The sequence below is a fragment of the Amblyomma maculatum genome, chromosome 8, assembly GCF_055883805.1.
Source record: "Amblyomma maculatum isolate TAMU_Amacu chromosome 8, ASM5588380v1, whole genome shotgun sequence".
In the NCBI taxonomy this organism is placed as follows: domain Eukaryota; kingdom Metazoa; phylum Arthropoda; class Arachnida; order Ixodida; family Ixodidae; genus Amblyomma; species Amblyomma maculatum.
In genome coordinates, this window is record NC_139351.1 from 55,904,460 (window position 1) to 55,925,849 (window position 21,390).

General features: G+C 46.6%; 1 long non-coding RNA gene and 1 pseudogene across 1 annotated transcript; one reads left to right on the top strand and one right to left on the bottom strand.

Moving 5' to 3' along the window:
• Positions 1-1,870: 1,870 nt before the first annotated feature.
• LOC146181193 (uncharacterized) lies at positions 1,871-21,145 on the bottom strand. Its single transcript, XR_014700040.1, has 3 exons — positions 21,139-21,145; positions 20,992-21,067; positions 1,871-2,372 (listed from the first exon to the last, which is right to left on the bottom strand). It is a non-coding gene; the product is annotated as an uncharacterized LOC146181193 (long non-coding RNA).
• On the top strand, positions 9,154-9,989 carry LOC146181194 (uncharacterized; annotated as a pseudogene).
• Positions 21,146-21,390: the final 245 nt, after the last annotated feature.

The window sequence follows — 21,390 nt, forward strand, 5'->3', positions numbered from 1 at the left end:
CCATTCATTGCTTTCATAGTCGCCGATTCCACAAAATTTCCTTTACGCGGGCTCCGCATGATACATGGCAATACACTAAAACACACTCGCGTTTTCCATTGCTTCGCTCGTCGTCGTTTACATCAATTGAAGTCGGCGCCGACCCCGCAATTTCAATAGAAACCAACTCTCAAGCTGTTTGCATTGCTCGTCCATGTTTCCACCGAATGCCACCTGGGCGTAATTCGCACGTTAAAAGGCAACACACTCTCTTGCTTCTCATTGCTTTGCTTGTCACGGTTTCCATCAAATTCCTTCTGCGCGTACCCCGCATGTGAAATGGGAACACATCTTTGGGGTGTTCATTGCTTCGCTCATTGTCATTGCCATTAAATTACATCTCTTCGTAGCCTGCGTGTTAAATAGAAACCCACTCTTGCGCTGTTTATTGCACTGCTAGTAAGTCTTCTCATAAAATTCCATCTGCGCGTACCCCGCATGTGAAATGGGAACACATCTTTGGGGTGTTCATTGCTTCGCTCATTGTCGTTTCAATTAAATTACATCTCTTCGTAGCCTGCGTGTTAAATAGAGACCCACTCTTGCGCTGTTTGTTGCACTGCTATTAAGTCTTCTCATAAAATTCCATCTCTGCGTACCCCACGTCTAAAATGGCAGCACACCTTTGGGCTGTTCATCGCTTCGCTCGCTGTCATTTCCAATAAATTCCATATTTGCGTACAACGCATGTTAAACGGCAACACATTCTCACGCTATTTGTTGCATTCCACAAAGTTGTTTTCATTAAATTCGATCTGTACGTACCCCGCACGTCAAATGCCAATGCACTTCAGGGTGTTGTTTGCATTGCTCGTCGTCGTTTGCACCAAATTCATCTATGTGTACGAAGTGTGGCAAATACAACACACTTACGCGCCGTTCAATGATTTGCTAGTCGTCGTTTGGGTCAAATTACATCTGTGAGTAATCCGCGTAATAAACAGCAATAAAAACTTGCGCCGTTCTTGGCTTTGCCATTAGCCGTTTCAATCAAATTCTATTTACTCTCGTTCGACGTAGTAAATGGCAACACATTAGCGCTCACGTGCGTTTCCACGCATTGCTCGCCGTCGTTTCCATCAAAATACATCTGCACCCACCCTGCATGGTGAATTGAGACCCACTCTCACGCCATGCATAGCTTTGCCAATCGCTGGTTCCATCTGTGCGTGTATCGCGTGGTAAATGTCAACACACTCACGCCATGGATAGCTTTGCGTTTCGCAGCTTCCTTCCAATTACATCGCGACGCAAAAACTTTTGCACAGTTTTTTGTGTTTGGCACGCACAAAACACTGTTATTTCTCTCTTTCGAATTTAACCCAAATTCTCCAACATACTCTTAATAAAGTGTATGTTATATTAGGCAGATTTTGCTGCTGTTTAATTACTCGCGTAGGATGTGCACATGCAATATACCACGACTGCCCTAGGACGTGGCTTGCAGAAACCTACGCGCAGCAGAGAGTTTGTCGCTGGGTACGAGGCCATCGTTCGTGCTCATTTTGGGGTGGCAGACAGGAGCATGTCCTTTTCAGCAAACCAAGGACGGCTGGCCATCGCTATTTGGAGATGTCGTGAATGTTGCAATGAATTGGAGCACTTGTATTGAATTTGCTGCCAACAAAAAAAAAAATTATGATGAAAGGTGGACAGAACTCGCGCACATGTGAGAAACGGTCGATCGATAAAAAAGGGCTTATTTAGAGTGTTTTTTCTGATGTTGTGTTCTGGATGTATTTTACTGAGTACTAGGCTACACATTTCTGAGAAAAGACTTTAATGACAGATGTCTTAAAACATTTGTTTGAACTTTTCACAGTTTGTATGCAATGATTTTATTAACAGCAGCCAAAATATTTTCCAAAAGCGCATTAAGATTCTCCGTTACGGTGGTAACAAGCCCACCTCACAAAACCTTAAATTCTTCTGATTCATTTGGAGGGGGAATTCAAGAACTTACGAGAGGATAGCGGTGAATAAGTATTGGTTCTAAAATGGTTCGCACAGAGTGTTGTAAATCACAAATATTGAACAAAACAACAAATGAGAAGGGCGCTGAGAGTAAAGTACAAATACTCCACTTAGTTATTAGCATGGGGATGATCACTGGTTTCTAAATAATACTGCCTGCGATGGCGATGGCAGCCCTACGAGCCGATTCCAGATCGTGCACTGCCACCTCAGATGCAGCTTTCTCGTCGATTTCTAGACTCATAAGCTTCGACGACGAATCCAGACAGAGCAGGTAAAAGAACTCGTACAAGTCCCAGGAGCAGTCCGCGGGCAGCTGGATGGCAACGTCCTGTCCGTTGTAGCGTCCCACCTCGTACCTGCAGTCATAAATATCATTTAGACCGAAATTCTCCAAAACCAATGTACACGAGTTGCAAGGAAAATTTTGTCCGCACATCCCTCTACAGTGGAATACTGGCAAAACATCAAATTTCTGGCTATTGTGCGGTTTTTCAATAGGCTGGCTTTTGTTGAAAAGCTTTTTCGTTAAGGCTGACGCTAGCATCTTTTTTTTTCTGCGTGTGACATTATTCTAGGCACATAAACAAGCCCAGATTGAATATATCTGGAGTTGACTTTGAGAATCACATTTTGCTAAGCTGGGCACACTAATAACCTGCATATAGTACAGCTTACTATTTGCCTCCACAAAACGTCTGAGGGGACACCTGGCTGTCTAAACTATTCTGCGAAGCCACGAAATTCAGATGACACTTGAGGTCGGCCAAATCTTTTATCATTTCAACTAGAAAGCGAAGGTTTACCTTGTTGAAGTCACGCGATAAGCCTAAAACTATCATGCAAAGAACGAGAGCTATGTTTGATCGCGGAATGACTGCTAGAGAATGAAATAAAGTTTTATTTTTTAAATGTTCCCTTCCACGTATTAGCTGTAAAATGTGACGACGGACGAAGGTGCCGGATCTATGATCTACAAAAAAAAAACATTACGAGACACTTTGACGACTAAAGTGGTGAAAGGCTGAAGCCCAGAGTGCCGCATTCTGCTACGCATTTGTTGAGAATGTGGCGGTGAATGATGCCTCGAGTGAAACCGCTTCGGTGGTGGACGACGGCTGTTGCGACGCGCGTCTCTGTCTCTCTTTTAAATTAGGAGGGTGACTACCGTTTCGGATTCCTCCCTGCCTATATGGCATGGTACATGTATACGCGGAGAATTGACAGATACGGCGCCTTTTCTACCCTGTAAATCAATTTCAAACGCTGCTGATTCCTGCTGTACTGTAATGCATCCTAGACATATGGGTCTGATAGATAGATGGATTTATTGAAAGGAGAAGGCAGAGAGGTTGGCCCGAATAATTCAAATCTGGCCTGCTACTCTGCACTGGGGAAGGCACATGGGTCTGCTTCTGATTGCTGTGTTGTGCGGCGTTCGAGGAAGCACCATATGAAAGTTTGGTTTGGTTTGGTTTGGTTTGTGGGGTCTAACGTCCCAAAGCGACTCAGGCTATGAGAGACGCCGTAGTGGAGGACTATTTCGACCACCTGGGGTTCTTTAACGTGCAGTGACATCGCATAGCACTGGCGCCTTGCTTTTCGCCTCCATCGAAAAGTGGCCGCCCGAGGCCGGGATTCGATCCCGCGCCAAATGAAAGGGCGCACAGACGCCTAGATCGGACGCCCGGTGGGGTCAGCTCTGTATATGCATTATTCGCCTTGTGACGTCTTGACCTCTCGTGACGGTACGTCGCGCGCCGCTTGTCGAACACATCAGCATTTCATTGAACGCATTAAAGTTCACCGTCGTTCTATAAATTGTCTACAGGATGGGAAAGGCGCAGTTACTGTCACTCGCGGAATCTCGCTATCATTCTCACTGTAGACAAGGGGAATTATGAAGAGCGCTTCACGACCCGGAGTGTGGCGCAGTTTTAAACCGCTGGGCTTGGGATCAAAGTGGTGGAGGATCGATTTCCCGGTTCGAGATAAGGTTTATTAATGCGAAAGCATTACTTCGCTGTGTTCCCAAATTTCTGTCCGCAGATCATGTCCGCAGGCCGTGTCCGCAAAATTGTGTCCGCAGCAGTTGTGAGTGAAAGTGGTAGAGGTTAATGGGCGGCCTCAATCGATAGAGGGTGACGTAATATTGTTGCAGAAAAAATAATTAGGCCAATAAGCTAATTAGGTAATAATTTGAATAACTGGTTCACTGGAAAGGGAAGGCGCAGTATCTGCCACACTTGTTTGGTGGACACCTGAACCGCGCAGGGAGGAAGGGGGAAGTGAAAGCAGAAAGAGAGAAAGGGGTGCCGTAGTGGATATGACGTCAAAGATGTGACGTCACACAACCGGAAGTGGAGCCACAAAAAGGCATTGGAAGGGATTAGCACGCAATTTGAAAGTACTAAAGACTAAAATGGCAAACAAACTGTGAGTTAAGCGACTAGAAGCAACTAGAAGTAACCAACAGCAGCATCCGTGCTTTCTCATTGCCCATAATGCAGACTCTGCAGTGCTCTATAATTTTTCATTTATTTGTAACTATCGAAGCCGCCGCAAAAGCGCGACACTTATGCTGATGACAACGATGAGCCATTGAAGGCTTTCGCCTTAATAGTAAAGAAATCTTCTTAAAGGCACATGAGTTATTATGTGGAGAAGTGGGAAAGCATTACTTCTTTGTTCTGCAGAATTTCATTACCTTTCTTTGTGCGAGATGGTGGCAAGCTAGGCATGAACTTAATATAAGAACGAATGCGTTGAGCAAAGAGTAATCATATAGCTGGTTTCGTATTGCACCATTTTGAGCGCTTGCGTCAAAGTTTTGGTACAGATTTCGGAGAATGCATAAGATTCGAGGTATACATGCCAATTTCAGTCAGTCTGGGGAGCCTACTTCTAGATGTACTAGCAGATCCCTGCATGGGCGTGCAAGGAAACAGTAGACAAATATAACTGCTGAAACCGCACGATCAAAGGCACAACGGCAAACAAGAAAATGGGGTAGCATACGATAGAAAAAGTTTATTATTATCAGATAATTTATTGCACCACGGAGAGATGTCCGTGAGCTGTGCGATGTCAATGCGCGGTAAAAATCTCGAGGTGGTCGATATTGATCTGGAGACTCCAAACAAGGGCTCCTCTTTCTCTCCATCGTATTACAATCTAGCCTTCCTCCTTCCCTTGCAGAGCTGTTTAGGTGCCCATGAAGATGTGCGACTGATACAGAACACTTCCTTTTCTGTAAGCCAGCTATTATTTTGTTACTATCACACCTTCTAGAACGCCCAACAAAGTTTCGATATATTATTCGGAAATATTGGACTCTCCGCTAGGGTGCCAGATAGAGTGGAAGAGCTTCGCATGAGCTCCTGCCTCGACGGCACGTTTTACCCGGAAAACCTCAACGCTAACAGAACGTGGGATACTCCACTGACTTCCACTAATCCAGCTGAATCCGCTAACAGGTTTTAATCCGTAAGTCCAGATGTCACCATCTTCGGGCCGTTCGCAGATCTAAAGCGGAGAATACCGCGCTAAGCCTAGAGGCGTCGGGCCGTCGGCCCGACAAAACGCTTGCTCAAGTTTGCGCGTGAGCCGCCAAGGATGGCTGCTGACAACGTGGCGGCGTCTACCGGAGGCAAAACACCAACTCAAGAGAATACAACACGCGAAGAGAACGCTACCAACCACTCACAGAAGACACTCGACAGCTAGGGATGGTTCATTGCAAAATACGACAACTCGAAGCTAACTGCCGTTCCGGAGACCGGGACCGAAGCGGTGGACAAGCCACCACCGAGCCAGCCCAAACAAAATGAGAATCTTGTTCGAAGAGACAAGCTACCTCCACTGCCGAAATCCAATTTCAAAGTCATTATTAGACCGACGAATGGACTCAACATCAGCCAGCTGAGCACGAATCAGATGGCACGGGCTTATAACCAAAGCATGTGGAAACCTCGACATCTGCAACGAAGGCAACCTACTTATACGGCTGCACAACGAGTCTAACATCGCCATAATCAGCACGCCAAGCAAGGAGAATTACCAGTGTTGTACTGAATATTCCGAGTCTACGCTTCGGTGCCAAAGACTACGCTGTGATGGCTTACGTTGCCGCGCCGGACAATTCATGCAAAGGAGTGATACACGAACTGGATGTCGGTACAACACCTACTGAATTGCTATCCCATCTTAGGGTACGTACCCAAGGAGTGAAAATCCTTTATGCACGAATGCTTGGAAAATCTCAAAGCGCCGTCATAACATTCGAAGGCTAGATTGTCCCCCGCTACATTTATTACTACGGCGGCGAGACACGTTGCTACCTCTACCAGTCATCGCTGCAAGTTTGCTATATATGAATCAAGCCCGGGCATAGGGCAGACGTATGCCCGACACCTGACGCCGTTGTCTGCTCGAACTGCGGTGAGCCTGTCATCGAGGATGGCCATTCGTGTGAGATCAAGTGTGCGCTGTGCAAGGGAGCGCATCCCACAGGGGCAAATGAGTGCAAGCAACGCCCAAGAAAACCGATTGGTTGGTTGGTGTGTGGGGTTTATCGTCCCAAAGCGACTCAGGTTATGAGAGACGCGGTAGTGGAGGACTCCGGAAATTTCGACCACCCGGGGTTCTTCGCCTGCACCGAAAAGCGGCCGCCGAGAACGAGATTCGATCCCGCGTCCTTGGGAAATAAGTCTAGTGCCGTAACCACTTCATCATTATTATCATCATCATCAGCCTGACTATACCCACTGCAGGGCGAAGGCCTCTCCCATATTTCTCTAATTAACCCGGTTTTGTGCTAGCTACATCCACTTGACCCCTGCGAACTTCTTAACCTCATCCGTCCACCTAACTTTCTGCCGCCCCCTGCTACGCTTTCCTTCCCTTGGAATTCAGTTTGTTACCCTAAGCGACCATCGTTTATCCTTTCTTCGTAACCACTTCGCCACCCCGGAAAACCGAGAACTCCATTGACCAGAACGAAAGAGGAGACCGACAGCAGAGCAAAGGGCGATGGCGGCATGGGCAGACGCGGCTAGGCTCGGAAGCGCTGGTTCAGCACAGATTCTACTTCGCCATCCGGATCCAGATCGGCGTCGCGCTCGAGATCAAGGACCAGGGAGCCCCCAGAAATAAAAAATAAACAGCAGCAGAAGAAGACAAAAAAGGAGGAACAGGGTAATTTGAGCTGGGCAGCGCAGTTTTTATCTACTTCTCCCAGGGTTTCAAAGGACACGAACGCGCAGACACAATTTAGTAAAAACGCTAGTGGGCAAACTAACGAAGTGTAAGAACTAAAAGAAACCATTCAGACTCTCAGGGCGGAAAATGCTGAATTCAGACAGCAGCTCAGCGACCTTACAGTAGAGCTCAAGGCCCAGAGAACAGGGACGACCGACACCAAGAACAGATGAAACTCAGCCAGCCACCATAGGGCGGCAAGAATTCGCAACTGCCATGGCAGCCATGAAAAACACACTAGCGAATCTTAGTAACCTCATTTCTAACATTCAAACAGAGGCGCTTAGAGATAGAGAACGCATAGTACAATTCACGAACATGAAGTCCAGATGCAAACCCTATAATAGGCCATTGGCCCAGCATATGGCAAGGACCCGTAAGAGCTCGGTTAAGTAGGGAACCCTTGAAATATGGCAGTGGAACTGCCGCGGGATCCGCGAAAAGCGGGGTCCTTCCTAAACAACACATCACAAATTGCATAGTACCACCAGACCTAATCGTCCTACAGGTAACCGGCTGCTCACCCACTCTCCCGGGCTATTCAGCATATGAGGGGCAGGGGGAAAGCAAGGTCGCCACGCTGGTTGCCAAAACTGTCACCGCAATCAGACACGATATCTACGCAACGGACATTGACCACGTTCTTATCGAAGTCATTACCCAAAAGAGGAGCCAAGAAAGCATCTTCCTGCTTAACGTATACAACCCGACCAGCCAAAGGAACGCTAGCTTCAGCTACCTCTTGGGCGAGGCAGAACAAGCAGCAGGCGAGAGGGGTCTTTTCATCCTGGAGGACTTTATTGCCTGGCATAAAAGCTGGGCTATGTCAGAAAAACTCAGAAAGGCAAGGATCTAGCCAGAGAAGCTGATCGTAGAAGGCACAGCATAATCAAAGATCATACCCAGCCAACGCGAGTGGTAAATAGAATCAACCGCGATTCGTGCCCCGACTTAGTGTTCGTCAAAGGAATAAGGCAGGCAAGATGGGAAAATGACGAGGAGACGCTATACTCACACACTGGGAAGCCTATTAGAAACACTAGGGTGGAGTCCGAAGATACAAAGATCACGGATATTAAGGAATGGATCGCAGGTATCAAATCGGACTTGGAAAAAGTGACTAGGACAGTCGCTCTCACCACCAACACACCCAACGTGTAGAAACATCTCTTAAACCTCTGGGACGCTAGACGGGGGTTGCTAAAGAGATGGAAAAGGCAGAAGCACAATAAAAAGCTAACGCATGACATCGCCGAGGTCGCAAGAAAAGCCGAAGAATAAGCGATAGAGCTCTCAAAACGGGACTGGGACTAAAAATGCAACAAGCTACAGGGGACCCTATGCTTGGCCAAGACGTGGGCCTTGCTAAGGGCTCTCATATATATATCAAACAGTTACATATTATCAAGCAATCAATCCGTATATATCAAACAATCACACAGCTAGCAAATACCACAGCGCAGATCACGCGAAGGATCGCAAGAATCTCCAACAGAAGACGAGGAATGTCCGAGGAGGACGCTTGTAGGCTGGTACAGGCCCTCGTTGTAATTCGCATTGTATATGGTGTCCCCTAACAAATTGCGCTCAAGGAGGAAAAGGAACAACTGGAGACAATCCTGAGGAAAGCCTACAAATGCGCTCTTGGACAACCTGTCAACACCTCGGCGGAAAAATTCTCTAAAATTGGGCATGAACAACGCAGTGCAAGAGTACATCGAGGCCCACCTTGCGCAGAAAATAAGATTCACGGAGACCCAAATGGGAAGGAACACGCGGAATATACTGGGCATGAGAGATGCTGCCACAGAAATAAATAGCACGGAGAGCATACCAAAAGGCATATGAGAGATCATTAAGGTCAACCCGATTCCAAAAAACATGCATCCGAAAAAACACAGGACCAAAAGAGAGGCAAGAAAGATCAGAAGCACACGAAAGAAGCTTCATAGGGAAAAAAACATTGTACGTTGACGCGACCACATACAAAGAACAATACTAATCGGTAGCCAGCGTGGTTGACCACTAGCTTAGAGAAATCAACTGCGCCTCGATCAAGAGCAACAACCGTCTCGATGCCGAGGAAGCGGCAATCGCTCTCGCTATCACCCATAAGGGTGAGAAGGCTACTACACAAATAATTACAGACTCGGAACAAGCCTGCAGAAGGTATAGCAGCGGACGCATAGCCACTGTGGCCACCCTCATACTCAAGGCAAGAAAAATCGCATTTTCGAGAAGATTGATAACGTGGACATGAAGTTATGAGCCTTTCAAAGGTAAGCAATGTGCTGACGCCAATGCTCGAGCATCCGCCAACCACCGGAAGGCGCACTAGGATTGCGAACTGAACGCAGTCACTAGACACTATGGAGTCATCACTGAACATCAAAGAGCCTTAAGGAGGATCTACCCACTTTGCCACAAAGACCTTAATAGAGAGCAATTGGTTGCCAGGAGACAGCTACAGACTAATACATACCCCAACCTCACTCTACTCAGCCCACAACCTAGGAGAATGAATGCCCACCATGCGGGGAACCCCTACACGCTACCATGTTGCAAGGGCGTGTGAAAAAACACAGGCAGCGCCAATAAACACCACACCAACACCAGAGCAGTGGGAGGCTGCGCTGGCCTGCTCGACGCCTGATGACCAGCTCAAACCGATCGACAGAGCGCGCAAGACAGCAAAGGCCACTGGGGCCCTGGACTGAGGGTCCATCCTATGCTGGGAGAATTCCCTTGCGTTAATTAAAAATTTTCATTCATTCATTCGGAAAGATTGCCACGAGAAAGTCCACCTATAATGCAGTAAGAAGCAATTGCGAGCACGGAGCGGGCGAAGCACTTTAGTGGCTTGTGCCATCATCGCACCGACCATGTTGACGGCTATGCAGCGGCTGTTGAGAAGACGTATTTCTGGCTACCATCAAGTGTCTACAGCCAGACTTCTTTCCCTTAAAGTATTTGGAGAAAATGTTGCTGCAAAAGTATCTGAGCCAGCGTCAAGACCCTCATAAGACACCAGACCTATTCAGTCAAAGAGAAACGTGAATTACGCACGAAGGAACAGACCATAAGGATCAATTGAGGGCTGAGATAAATTGATGGATGGAGAAGCTTGTCGCCAGAGCTGCGGCTCATCGCGTCCCCCCTGGCCTATAACCTGAGATACCAGATCTGAGAGTGGCCACGAAGCCCCTGCGTATCGTATCCCCCTGTCCAATAACCCGGGTGCCCAGAACTGGGAGTGGCCGACTTATTTTGTGATCCTGGAACGCGTAGCCAGCACGCAAGTTCGGCGTGGTGCTTGGTACATTGGGTAGACGCTCCAGGAAATCGGTCGTCTCTGCAGCGTGACGGCAACTTCAGGCCTCTTTCATCGGCCTAGCGTATCCCGCCGAAAAGCCACCTGCTGGCCTGACCCAAGCACCTGTGGACACCAGCCGTTTCTTGCACTCCGAGCCCCGGTTGCGGAGTGTTTTGGCAAGAGGCAGTCCGCTCATAATTTCCATCTTGATAACGTTCGTTCTAGCGTCCGGTAACTTTTATAGTTTGTGTTCGTCATCTTGTTTTTCCTCTCGTTATTTATTATATGTTGTTATTTGTCTAGTCCTAGGTTTCCGTATAGAAAGATATGTATAGCCTTTGTGAAAAATGTAGAGCCCAGGGGGCTACTTCTTTGCCATGTAGGGGCGCTGATTTAGCATTCAGTTCAGTTCAGGCGTTCAGTCGTGTCCGACTCTTCGTGACCCTATGGACCATGTCACGCCACGCTTTCCGGTCTCTCACTATCTTCTTAACATCACATAGCTTCATCTGCAATGCCTCGAGAATGCCATCTAACCATCGCGTTCGCTGCCTACCCCTTCTCCGGCGACCCTCAACCTTTCCCAACATCAAATCTTTCTCCAGCGACTCCTCTCTTCTCATCAGATGACCAAAGTAGCTGAGCTTTAACTTTAGAATTTGACCCTCCAATGAGCAGTCAGGGTTTATGGTCGACAATATCGACTGATTTGATCTTCTGGCAGTCCAAGGAACTCTTAAGAGTCTTCGCCAGCACCACAATTCAAACGCGTCAATTCTTCGGCGGTCAGCCTTTTTCACAGTCCAACTCTCGCATCCATACATTACAACTGGAAAGACCATAGCACGGGTTATACGGATCTTGGTTGGCAGACTAATGTGTCTGCTCTTTACTAGGCGGTCAAGGCTAACCATTGCTCTCTTTCCCAGAAGCAGGCGTCTCCTAATTTCATGGCTGTAGTCTCCTTCCGAGGCAATCTTGGAGCCCAAGAACAGAAAATCTGTCACAGCTTCCACTTCTTGTCCATTGATGCTCCAGGACTTGATTGGGCAAGACGCCATGATCTTTGTCTTTTTAATGTCCAGTTTAAGCCCAAACTTCTCACTCTCTTCTTGTACGCGCATCAGAAGTTTCTTGAGTTCCACTTCACTTTCTGCCATTAAAGTGGTATCATCCGCATATCTAAGGTTGTTGATACGTTTTCCAGCAATCTTCACTCCAGCTGAAGACTCGTCCAGACCGGCCTTCCTCATGATGCACTCTGCATATAGGTTAAATAGGCAGGGCGACAGTATGCAGCCTTGCCTCACCCCTTTCTCAATCGGAAACCAATCAGTAAGACCATGCCCAGTTCTGACTGTGGCCTCTTGCCCTTCATAAAGGTTCCTGAGGAGACAGATGAGGTGAATTGGAACTCCCATCTCTTGGAGAGCTTGCCACAATCTGCAGTGATCTACGCAGTCAAACGCTTTCGCATAATCAATAAAGCAAAAGTAAATGGGTTTCTGGAACTCTCTTGCTTTTTCCATGATCCAGCGAAGGTTGGCAATTTGGTCTCTAGTTCCTCTGCCCTTGCGAAACCCAGCTTGCACGTCCGGAAGCTCCCGATCCACATACTGCTGCAGCCTACCTTGCAGGATTTTTAACATCACCTTGCTAGCCTGCGAAATAAGCGCGATCGTGCGGTAGTTGGAACAATCTTTGGCACTGCCTTTCTTTGGAATGGGGATGTAAACTGACCTCCTCCAATCCTGTGGCCACTGCAGGGTTGTCCAAATCTTTTGACATAATGTATGCAGTGTGTTAACAGCGTCGTGGTTGAGGTTTTGAAGCAACTCAGCTGGAATACCATCAATTCCGCTAGCTTTGTTCTTAGCAAGGCTGGCTAAGGCCCATTCAACTTCCCTCTTCAGGATGCCCGGCTCGAGATCAGTAATCACAACCGTCCTATGTTGGGTTTGCACATCCGGGTCCTTCTTGTACAGTTCTTCTGTGTATTCCTGCCACCTCTTCTTTATCTCTGAGGCTTCAGTGAGGTCCTTGCCTCGTTTGTCCTTTATCACGCCCAGCTTAGCACAGAAGCTTCCTTTGATATCTTTGATTGTCTTATACAGAGCTCTTGTGTTCCTTAATTGGCTGTTTTCCTCAACTGCCACTTCGCTCGCTACTAGTGGAGGTTCTTTCCAAAAAAGATGGTTGGACAAAAATTTTCTTATCTAGAGATTCGGAACATTGAAAATGCATTGCCAACCGCACAAGGTGGCTCAGAAACAGACCCCCACTTTTCACAAAGATATTATCTAGTTTGACCTGTCTGGTCATGTGTTTGTTTGATCCCACTACCCTTTGATTGGTGGGCTCTAAAAACCTCGTCACATTTTTGGTGTCCACGGCAGAATTAGTTGATGTTCCTTCCTTTACTGTAGCGCGATCATTTCGAAGGGCCGCAAATATCTCGCCCACAATGCACCCAATGTGTCACTTTTGGTGTTAAGTCTTGAGCAAGAAAAGGATACCACCTTAGAGGGTTGTCAGAGAAAGTTTGGAAGAATATGTTTTGGCAAGAGGCAGTCCGCTCATAATTTCCATCTTGGTAACGTTTTTTTTCGGTCGTAGCAAAGGTGTCCATACCAAATCGTGAAACAGGTAGTGGTACCAAAGTGCTTGCGTTCTATGGTCCTCATGCTGGCGCATGAGAGTTCGCCATCAGGCTGTAAAGGGATCCGGAGAGCTAGAGCTAAGGTGTTCAGTGAGTTCTATTGGCTAGAGGTACAGGCTGACGTCACAAGTTTCGTCAGGGCATGCGACACGTGCCAACGTGCCGCCCCGAAGAGGAATGCCGGGCTCAATAGCGAGCGAAGTGCACCGTCGCATGAGTTTCCGGGCGCTGATATCAGTGAGGCAGGGATAATGACTGTTTCTAGTGATGGTCACAGTGAGACAGCCAAGGCATGCAGCATTGTTATAAGGCAAACAGACTGCATTCAAGTATGCAGCGGTCACGGTCTTAAACCCTTAAAGGTGCATATCCGTGTCTAACTCACACCCTTGCACCCTCCAGAAAGGGTGCGTCAGTATACTGATGCACCCTTGCGATGGGTGCAGCAAGCAGCTCTGCCCCCCCCCCCACCCCCACTGGAAAGGGTGCTGCAAGCCCATCTGGAGCCTGTGATTAAAGGGTGCAACAAAGATGCACCCATTGAATTTCTTCAAATTAATGCACGCTTTTACCATACATACCCTGTCAGCTAACTTGTGTGGTGCCTTCGACAGCATTAAATGTAGATGACCTGTGTTCTTAAAGCCTCGTCTTGAAATTCATACATGCATGCAGTGATCCAGACAACACAGCCAAGCACTGTGAACTCATTTTTATTTATTGAGCATACAGACAATGGTATGGAAAAATGAGGAGGCCCGTAATTAATTTCACATTATTGCAGAATTTTCAGTAGCAGTCATCAATAGTAGAAGAAATATAATTTATATAAATTAAATATAACGAAGTACAGAACTTTGTAGCAGTACCCTTGACTAGACCAGCAGCTCAGCAGACCTGCTAACTGCGCACCCACCATCTGTGGGCAATTTTTATGCATGCCTGCAGCCAAAATAAATAAAGAAATGACTATGAATGGAGCTCACTGTCATCGAACCTGAGGAACTATTTTGTGGTGCTCAGCAATGAAAAAACAGTGCAATCTTTCCGTGCCTGGCCCGCCATGTTGGCGCAGGTGGCGAGTTTTCGGTGGAGGCGAAAAGCTAGGTGCCCGTGTGCTGTGCTATGTCAGTGCACGTTATAGAACCCCACGTGGTCCAAATTTCCAGAGCCCTACACTACCCTGAGTCGCTTTCGAGTGCTAAACCCCATAAACCATACCAAATCATTCTGCACCTGACAAAAAAAAGGATTAGAAATTGATTACTAGTGCGTTGTCCTTTCAGGCACAAAATGAGCACACGGATAATTACCCATTGATCGACACCACAAAAACAAAAACATTCCTTACGCTTTCTTATAGATAAATCATAACTCGAGTGGGAACAATAAAAGGCCTTTTATATGAATTGTATGTCTTCTTCCAAATTGTTTTCACGTATGATATGGTGAGTGTAGAGGAACAAGGTGCAGGCATAAGGACGACTATACATTTATCATTTGTTAATCCTACACATGTGACCACAATAACGGCGTCAACCAACTGTACTGCTCTGATATTTAGCTCGACTGTAATTGAGATGTCGTAGAGCTTAATGAGTGGTGTCAATCGATAGAGGGTTCTGTATTATTGTGTGTGAAGAATAATTAGGCCCATAGATTATTTAGGTAATTATTTAGTGGCAAAAATGAAAAAGTAAAGGCAGAAATGATCTCATTAGCGAATGGCTTGGCGCCATATTTGAATGTATCAAATAAGGAAATAGTTAATTTAAAATAATAGTTAAATTAGTTAAAATATAGTTAATAATTATTAGTTCAAATAAAGTTAATAGTTAAATCGTTAAAATTAGGATGACATCAAAGATGTGACCTCACGCAACCTGAAGTCGAGCGGGGCACTCTCCGTCATGTAACTTGGAAATGTGCTGGCAGCACGGGCACCGAACAAAAGATAGAAAAGCTTGGAAGACATTGCTGCGGAACGAGAACTCCGCTCAACAGCAACAAGCCATCCGCTTGGCGGCTGAGGCCGCGAAGTAGTAATTAAGGCAGTCAATTAGGGTGACGTTAAGAGTTTGACGTCACGTAACCGGAAGTAGAGCCGAAAATAGGAATAAGAAGGGATTAGCACGCAATTTTGAAAGTACTGAAGACTAAAATGGGTACAATATCTGTAAAAACTAAAATGTTGAAGCCGACATTTACCACTTTTGGTGAGACTGCCCAGCACTGAAACCAACACGAATCCAGCACCTGACGATAGCTGGCCTTTCAGCAACCAATCCTGCCTCATATATCGCTTGGACGCAAGCACCTCATCATCGCTCAGTCCTGGACTTCATAAAATCAGCCAACCTTTTTCCAAGGCAAGCAATCACTCATCACAGCGAGGTACAGAAGCCTTCCGCAGATGACGTTGTCTTCGAAGTCAAGAAGGCCCATGTATGAACCAAAGGGCCTTCTTCATGACGCATTCACTAGAATTCGCTGGCTCAGGACGACCAATCCTACACTCAAGGACCCATATATGTTTCGCAGTGTATGAAGTAATATTCGCTTTCTGTAAAATTGAGACAGTGCGTGCGAATGCGGATGAAAGAGATTGTGTGTTTCTATAGCACCGCGCACCCGCCAGGAGCCTCCACCGGCAGCGCTACCTTCAGTGCCACCAGTGGTGAGTATGGCGTCCTGAGTGAGCGCCGTAGTAGACGATTTTCGCCACCATGGCAATGGGAGCCTGCGCACCGCTTGTGATAGCTCCCAGATTTTCAGCCTGCCTTCGGGCTGACAAGTTTTTTGTGAGGTGCGAACATAACCAAAAGCATCAAACTGTTTGCATTTGGACATGTCCACGATGTAAAGAAGTTTCGACAGAAAACGGCAGTGAAGTGTCGAGCCGCTGCACTCCACAGACGTGCGTCTCGGCGCTCTCGAAATCCATCACTGATAGTATGTAATATTCGTTAGTTCGCTGTTGGAGTTTTACTTGTTCCTTTTTCCTATTCAGCTGTCGCCGACCAGGCACCTTTTAGAAGCGAAGCCACTTCATTTGCATTCATGTTTCCTGCGAAATGTTTGCTGCATAGTTTTGAGCCGATTGAAGGCTGCTACTCTGTTCTGTGATCACAGAAGCGAGCGAAAAAAACCGCGAATAAGCGGCGCAGCTTGATACAGGCCGATGTCAAATGAGCCCCGGGAAAAACAAAGGAGGATATTACGTATTATTTTTTGCAGTCAGAAATCTCTGCAAGATGTAAGAAGCAAGCAGCCTTTTATAATTATTATAAGAGCTACAAACGTATGCTGTGAAAGTAATTGCGGAAAAATAGAGCTTACTTCTGACGGCGAACGAGTTGAATCCAACGAAGGCGCATTCCTGCTCCTACTGTCTAGTCGGGAAGCTGTAAAACTTGGTCCTTGGCGAAACCCAACGACACAACAATTTCTTGAGCTGTTCACAGGGTCCATTGCTGCCCGAAATGACCTCGCCGGCGTACCGCAGCAGAGTAGTCCGTTGTGGCGAGTTCGCGGCGCATTCTCACTCTGGACGTGAACGCCGCCGCTCTAAGCGCAAGCGTCGCTCCGGAGTTACATGCGCATGGTGCCTATAGCAGTTTTGAGAGCTAAATGAATGAATTTTTTCATTGCCGTTGAAATTGGTTACGACATGCAAAAATGTAGGTTTTTAAAATGATTGTTCAACAGTTAAGTAGATCGGAAGAATTTGATTAATTGTGAATGCATCTCCGCATTAGTTTATTGTCTTTTTCCATGTGTGATGATATTCGTATGGACACCGCGTTTTCACATATGTAGATCACATGGACATAGCAAGCGTTCTGCTGCACTTTGTGTTTTGTGTGGAGCTCCTATGGACACCGATCTGAACGCTGCCGACCGTCAGAGCGTGTGCGATATGCGGGATAGCGAGGCAGGGATGATGGTTGTTTCTATAGTGAGGGTCACAGTGCGACAGCCAAGGCATGCAGCATTGTTATAGGGCAAACAGACTGCATTCAAGCATACAGTTGGTCACTGTCTAAAACCCAAGTCGGTACCCTCTAATTTTATGGGATACCATACCGACTTTTGCCGTTCTTATAAAACTTAAGGCCAAGGCAAGCAATCACTCATCACAGCGAGGTGCATAAGCCTTTCTGCAGGTGCCGTTTTCTTCGAAGACAAGGAGGCGCAAGGATGAACTGCAGAGCCGTCTCCATGACGCATACAGGGGGCGCGCGGCAATACAACTGAGGCCAAGGGTCCCCGCGTGAATAGACCACATGATAGAGTGCGGTGATATATACCATCACTGCGCGCGTACCTTTAGCGTGGCCTTTGGCACGCCGCCAAGCACAGCTGCGCAAAAACAGGGGCCCCAACCGACACCATCGAGATTTTAACAAGGCCTGCGCTCCCCAGCAGCCTACGTCACGACAGGCGGATGGCGATAAAGTACCAGCAAATGAAGGTGCGAGCGCGAATCTGTGTCGAGTCATATGATGTCATCTCGCCCTTTTACCCAAGCCTGTACACGCAGGTTCAGTGGCTGATCCTCTATCGCTCATCACTTGTCATGACGTTCGCTGATGCGAGAGAAGGTGATGCAAAGGCCTTGTTAAAATCTCGGTGGTGTCGCCCCAACTCGCGCCGTCAACTCGCGAGGCGGTAGCTACCAAACGCGGCCCAACTCCCGCTCCCTCCATGAGGGAGCGCTACAGCCGGAGTAACGTCATCCCACCTGCCGCAAAAACAAGGGCCCCAACTCGCGCCGTCAACTCGCGAGGCGGTAGCTACCAAACGCGGCCCAACTCCCGCTCCCTCCATGAGGGAGCGCTACAGCCGGAGTGACGTCATCCCATCTGCCGCAAAAACAAGGGCCCCAACTCGCGCCGTCAACTTGCGAGGCGGTAGCTACCAACCGCGGCCTAACTCCCGCTTCCTCCGTGAGAGAGCTCTACAGCCGGAGTGACGTCACCCCATCTGCAGCAAAAACATGGCCCCCAACTCGCGCCGTCAACTCGCGAGGCGGTAGCTACCAACCGCGGCCTAACTGCCGCTCCTACCGCAGCTACCGCCAGGGGTGCAACGTTGGATACTATAGGAGGTGGCCTAGCGGCAGGTGGAACCAACGCAGTCTCCAGCGATGCTTTCATTTCTGTTGGGGTAAAGAATGCTGTTGCAGCCGGTGCCGGAGCGGCAGTTGTAGATTCTGCCTTAACCTCACCCACAATCAAGTATATCGTTGCAGCCACGGCACTCCTTGCCTCGCTACTAGTCATTCATAGAATAACCATGTAGCACCCTGCAATAAATAATAGTTGAACCATATGCCGTGGCCAGAGTGAACCACTGCATAACCATGAGCATAACCACAACCACCACAATCAGCTACACCACCAGCTGAACCTAGGCGTAGCCATAGCTATTGCTTTCGCAATTACCAGGCTTAACCAAGCTAAGCCACAGCCAATTTGTTTTAAGGCGACCAAATACAGAGCCCCACTACAGTATGCGCAAATACGTGCCTGATATGACCATATGGCAATCAATGAGCAATTACTAATTATTGAATAATTAATTAATTACTACATATCATAATGAATTGTCACTGACCAATCAATCAATTAGGCACTAATTATTGAATAACTTCTAATTACTAAATACTACAACCTAATTAATGATTAGTAATAGTGGTAATGGCATAATTATTTTAATAATTACTAATTAATGTCACGCACCCGGTAAAATCAACCACACAACAGTAAACGTAGAACGACTGCGAAGATACAAGGAGCGCTATCTCTTCGCGGCCAAGCAGAATTCACTGAAGAAATGCACTCGCAGAATGTGAAAGAGTAGTCGCTCGCTTTACTCGTAGCAGCATTCATCGCTAAATGCGCTACAGTCCCGTAGCAGAATGCAGCACTCAGGCTTTCGTCTTTCATCACTTTAGTCGCTAAAGTGTCCTCGAATTTTTTACCTCCATTGCGACATGCCTGCTCAATTCCCGCGCGCAGTCGACGTTAGCCGCGTTACGAAACGAAAATGGAGTGATAAGCGTCACATGCGCTCTTCGCACTCCCAGTTTTTGTTTGGAAGTGCGGATACATGAAACATTGAGCTCCATATGTAGTCGGCGCTATTATTTTTGTAGTCGTATCAAACAATGTCATTAGGGTATGAGGAGGCCACTCTACATTATGCGTATGCAATGGGCCCCCTATATAAAATGGTTTAACATATAATTTCTGCATTTTTCTTCTTTGATTTAAAAATTGAGGCTTTTTCCGATATAGTGGTGGCTGCCAACGTCCGCAGTATAACTATACCAAAATAAGCATTTTAGCTGTGGTCAGCTTGTTCCCAAAATTTCGGTTCAGTTTAGCTGAAACACCCGGTATATTGGACATTATATAATGGGTAGATTTAAAGAGGTTAGAGTACATAGTGCCATAAGCAAAACCTCACTGATATTTTTCTTAATCACCGGCGTCTTGGGCTTCCAGTACTGATGCCTGGGCATCAGTCGGCTGTTGAGTAGAAAGAACGGGATCTCAGCATACATGCTAAAAAGATAGGCCCTAATTTCAATGCCGAAAGAACGAGTATTGAAGGGACAAAATATTTTACAGAAGTAATGAAGCTCTTTCCTGCCGCAACGCTAAGTATCGTAGCTTATAGCACGAGACATGCAGAAAAAATAAAATAGGCAGGGAAGGATATAGCATGCTAATTGCAAACGATGGCATCTTGGTGAAATAGGCACATTAAGTATAAAAAGATAAACCGGTAGTGATATTTTATTTCAGAAAGCTCTGATTGGTAGTGTGCCTGTATCAATAGAGTAAAACACGCCAGATTTTTTACGTTCCAGTGCACACCGAGGAAAATGCAATGTCAACGCTTATTAAGAATTTCAAATGACACGAGGACATTACATCAGGTGGGGAAGGTTAGAAGAAACGTGCGTTACAAGGTTAACACCTTGTGACGTAATCAATATCAGAGAAGAAAGCAGAAAGAATAAATGGTTTGGTGGTAAGACAGCAGACATACAGCCACTGGCAGTAAAATTTATCACAAATGTTTTGCTGTCAAATGCTGTAACAGGGAACAGCGATGCTCTCCTAGGATACTAAAGTTCGATAAGAGTAATGACGATACTTGCCACCAGCGTAGTTGTGTAGGCGAAACATGTTCAACCCGCCTTGGCATATTACATAAATGCAAGCACAAAGCCTTGTATATTTTTGAAAAAAGCTGCACATAACAGCGCGCAAACTAATCCAAATGTAGCTGATATACTAAAGCTGCTACGGATCGTATCAGCACTCTTTGCAACAAACATTTAATTTCAAATAAGTATGAGCAGGCTCCTCTCTTACCGCACAGCTAGCGCTGCAGTCCAGCAGAATTACATATTTTTTTATTGCTTCCAGTCTAAAGCGATGTTCGAATAACTAAACTGCTGGACACACTCAAGCTAATATGGTCATCTTTAGCGCCACGGGAATTTTTAAAAAGATATATGATAAAACTTTCTCAAGTTTCTGGCGCCTTTATGTTAAAACCTAAGAGAGATCAAAACTTCATAAAGACTCGCTCAAGTAAGAAAGCGCATTTATAATGCTGTAATTTTTTTCCCTCTGTTAAACTGTAAAGTGTGGACTACATCAGAACGACGGTCGATCTATTGACACAAAGCAAATCATGTGGTTGAAGCAAGCAGACATGAACTTACCTGCCGCCGTCGTAAGTAAGGTATGTGAGTTCATCCACAGTAGATTCGGGTACCGGTGCCACCACGAAGTATGTACCTGCGAAACATTGGGATGTCTTACTTGCCTGCTTCGCAATAAATCGAGATTCAGCTCTGATATAACATTGCTGACCATCCCTGCTTTTTGCTTCTTAAGATTGCTATAATCATGGCAGGAAATTTGAGAAAATTATTATTAAATTACATCCAAAGAATAAAATACGTGCTGGAAAGCTGTACCGCCTCTTATTTTAACTCACTTTGAAGGCTCTGTAAGGTCGCGGGGGTCTATTCTTTGCGCCGCGCGCGCCGCAGGAAGCGGCGATGGAAATTTCTATCAGCTTAGGAGGGCGCTGCGATCGCCGAAGCGAACGGATGCGT